Source organism: Stegostoma tigrinum, unplaced genomic scaffold (genome assembly GCF_030684315.1).
Source record: "Stegostoma tigrinum isolate sSteTig4 unplaced genomic scaffold, sSteTig4.hap1 scaffold_49, whole genome shotgun sequence".
In the NCBI taxonomy this organism is placed as follows: Eukaryota; Metazoa; Chordata; class Chondrichthyes; order Orectolobiformes; family Stegostomatidae; genus Stegostoma; species Stegostoma tigrinum.
In genome coordinates this window covers 5,131,966-5,136,081 of record NW_026728419.1, presented here as the reverse complement: position 1 = coordinate 5,136,081, position 4,116 = coordinate 5,131,966, and the positions used below count along the sequence as shown (strand labels likewise).

Genomic DNA, 4,116 nt, shown 5'->3' with positions numbered 1-4,116 from the left:
ATAAATCAACCTTTCCAACAGGAAATAAAAACAGCTATGAGAGAAAGAAAGCAGAATAACACACACATTTTGTAAAATTGAGAGAAATTCACCCCAATACTTGGGGAGAAAAATTATGATCTAAACTGTTGGATTGTCATTAAAACACAACAAAACCGATCAGTGTTTGCACAAACTATAAATGGGAGGCAGAGCTGGACAATGAGGTATGAAAGTAGCATTATATGGGCCTGCAATTCGATTGTTCCCATTCTCTCCCCAGATGTTTTGATCCCTAAGAACAAGTGCAGAAGCAAAATACTGGGAATCTGAAGATAGAAAATGTTGAAATATTCAGCAGGTTAAGCAGCAGCTGAATTGTTCTTTTAATATATTACTGATCAAAACCTTAGGCTGTATGGTCTGCAATTCTCTCCATATACCTCACTGACTCTGTCTCCTTTTCAAGATTGTTCTTTCAGCAGACATCTTTAAAAAGCTCTTTGCTGATTGACTTTATGTTCCTCAGTGATAGTCTTGTGATGTAATATGTCTGTAAAATGCTGGTGAACTTGGGTGATATGTTCATGCCACTTGTGATGTCACTTAGAAACGTATCATTCATCCCTGCACTGTAACAACCCTGAGAAAGAAAGCATCATGTCAGCACCTTCAGCACAGGGGTGGCAGTAATTCATGTGAACACTCTCCCCTGCTCAACAGGATTGACAACATCTGACAGTCTTGCTCTACCTTTGCTTGTCCACATCCAAAAACGGAGCTTTATTTAAAATAAAGACAGTTGGTGCAAATGGATTAAAAGGCCATGTCGAAATAAGTGTAACAAGAACAGTGTAATAAAAACTGATTCGACAACGTTCCTTTAAAATTCCAGTGCTCCCTACAATCTCCCTTCCTTGACAATCACAAAGTGGAAATAGCTGAATCTAGTTGGGATCAATGTTAAACCCATCAGCTTCTTCTCCATCTCCCCTCTAACTTAAACTGCTTCACAAAGAAACAAACTGCCAAGCAGCCCTCATCCCTATCAGATTGCCCAGAGCCTGCAAACTGGTTCTCAGATTGGTAGAAGGAAGGATGAGGAGAAACAAAATTATCTTACTCACAGCAAACACTTAGCCACATTCCAGGGATGGGGGTGACAAAGTTTGGAAATACTCACCAAGACTCCAGAGAAACGACCACAACCAAGAGGAGGAACAAAGTCCCCAACCCAACTCACAGATCTACCTACCAGCTGGCAGCTTCCTGAACCTTCACCCAGCTGCCCGCCACCTCCCCAGGAGTAGAACAGCCCAAGGGGAGTCTCTATGGAACCAGCAGCCAGGGGATTGATGATATCCTGCCTTGTGCTGTGTGGAAAATTGTCCTCACCACCTCACCCCACAACCATTGCAATGTAAATACTGAAATCATTTGCTTGATGGACCTTGGTGGGCATCACTGTTCTGGTCAGATATAGTGCAGTATGGCACCCATCTGTACTGTACCCATTCTCTGAATCTTTTCTTGTTACTCTCTTCTGGTGATTTGCACATTCTGCGGTAGTCTCTGGCTCCCTGTTTATCCTGGTCATTCCTCCCCATTTTCCTGGTCATCATAGCAACACTAGAAAACACGATGAGATAGCACGCACTGCTGATGCTGGAGTCAGAGATAACACGGCGTGGAGCTGGAGGAACACAGCAGGCCAGGCAACATCAGAGAAGCAGGAAAGCTGATGTTTCAGATCAGAACCCTTCTTCAGAAAAATGAAGATGCTGCCTGGCCTGCTGTGTTGGTGCAGCATGGTGGCTCAGTGGTTAGCACTGCTGCCCCATGGTGCCAGGGACCCCATTCCAATTTCACCCTGGGGCGACTGGCTTTGTGGAGTTTCTATGTTCTCCCCTTGTTTGTGTGGGTTTGCTCCAGTTTCTTCCCACAGTCCAAAGATGTGCAGGGTAGATGGATTGGTCCTGCTAAATTGCCCGTAGTGTCCAGGCACGTTTAGGTGAGGTGTGTTCGGCATGGGAAAAGCTAGGGGAGGCACAATGGGATGCTCTTCGGAGGGACAGTGTGGACTTGTTGGGCCGAATGGTCTGTTTCCACACTGTAGGGACTCTATGACCCTGTTATGCTGGACAACATGATACTGTCTGATCTGCTGTGATCTCCAGCATTTGTTGTTTTCAGTACAGACTCCAGCATCTGCAGTAATTGGTCCATACAGCATGTTAGGCCATGCGGCTCCACATGTCTGTTGCACCAATCAATACCCTGTTCCGGTTTTATCTGCATATCCTTTCATCCCTTCAGCCCTCGGAACGATATGTAACTCCTTCTCGGAAAAAAAAATCAAAAGTTCTGGGCTCAGCTGCTTCCTGTTGCAACAAATTCCACAGGTTCCTCACTCTCTGGAGAAAACTCCTCCTCTCGGACAAAATGGTTTACGTCTGCTCCTTTTTTTGTATTTATCTCGCTGATTATGTTTACTCTGCATTCCCGATTACTAATGCCCCATTCACACCTCATCCAGACACTTCTTTTGTGTCTTTATTTCTTCATCACCACTCCCCTTGATTTCGCAACATGAAACCTTTTGTCAGTGAAACTCTCCCGCCCTCTCCCCGCTCATTCGCTTTGTTCACCGTCCCCCTCCCCTTGCTCACCGACCTGAACCTTTCACAGTTTCAGTGTCCACGATACAGAAAAAGGCCCTCGACCCATCGAATCGGTGGAGGTTAAATACAGCCCTCCAGCTATTCAAGTACCGTTTCCAGCACTTTGCCCGTAATAGCATCACAATTCAACAGAAATTTGCTGAAAAACTCAGCACGCCTGGCAGCATCTGCGGAGAGAATAGATCTAAGGAAGGGAAACTCGATCCGAAGCCTGAACTCTGGTTTCTCTGCACAGATGCTGCCAGACCTGCGGAACTTTGTCAACAATTTCTGTTTTGTTTCTGATTTACAGCATCCGTAGTTCTTTTGTGTTTAAATACATTTAGATCGTTCTGGAAATGTTATGATCGTTTCTACCTTGACCAGGCTGCCAGGCAGTGAGGTTCAGATTCCCTCCATTATCTGAATGAAAAAAAATCCTCTCATCTCATCAAAATCTCCCGCCGCTGACCATCAATCCATGTCCCCGATACTGATTCCACCACTAAGCAGAAAGATTTGTTCTTGTTTTCTCTATTTCCCTCATAAATTTATACATCTCAATCATGTTCCCCCCTTAGTCTACAACAAAACGGAAGTTGCTGGAAAAGTTCAGCAGGTCTGGCAGCATCTGGGAAGAAGAGATAGCGTTTCGGGTCCGATGACCCTTCCTCGGTCTGTTCTGCTGGAAAGAAACTAACCCCAGTCTGTGAGGGCTGTATGGTCCCTGCTGACAACATTAGAATCTGTCCTGCTGGGCAGAATGATCTGTCATTACCTCAAAAACTAAACCGTCTTCTGTGAACCGAAACCAGCGCCGAGATTGACCACAGCCCCGCATCCGCCAGAGCTCCCTGAGCCAGCAGCGTGTAACTGGGGATTGGGAGAAAGGGGATGAGAGAGGGTTGGCGATATGATCTAACACACAGTGAGCTACAGTTTACCTACATTACCGGGAAACCGACAGAGTTCTAAACACTCACCAACTCGACTGCAGGGAAACATTCACCAAGGAAAGGCGGAGCAGAGGCTGTCTCAGGACTGAAAAACACCCTCTACCTGTCAATCACAACATTAGTCCCGCCCACTTCACAGAACTTGCAGTTTCCGGAAACTGAACTCAGACCTGCCCAAAAGCGGGGCAGTCCAAGGCGAGTACCACAGGGAGCCTCGCTGTGCTGTCCCCATTCTCTGACCCCGTTACGTGTCTTTATCCCGCGATTCCCAATCCAGTGACTCCCACTTTTCGCTGTTGACCCTGTATCCCGGTATAACCAACAAATTCCCTCCCCATTCCCCTGGTTATCTTGTAGTGTGTGTGTCAGACTGTGTCCCGCCTTGCTGAGTGTCTCTTGCATTTCACTGTTACTCTTTCAGCTTCGAACCATCAGCAGTGTTTTTTCGTTCTATAATCCTATCACATGGATTAAACATTATTAATAATTCAATTCATTGCTCCATATGTGTTTTATAGTTT

The 4,116-nt window shown here is 45.8% G+C and overlaps 1 long non-coding RNA gene across 1 annotated transcript; it reads right to left on the bottom strand.

The window, feature by feature from the left end:
* Positions 1 to 252: 252 nt before the first annotated feature.
* Positions 253 to 3,670, bottom strand: LOC132208611 (uncharacterized). Its single transcript, XR_009444744.1, has 3 exons — positions 3,623 to 3,670; positions 733 to 760; positions 253 to 622 (listed from the first exon to the last, which is right to left on the bottom strand). It is a non-coding gene; the product is annotated as an uncharacterized LOC132208611 (long non-coding RNA).
* Positions 3,671 to 4,116: the final 446 nt, after the last annotated feature.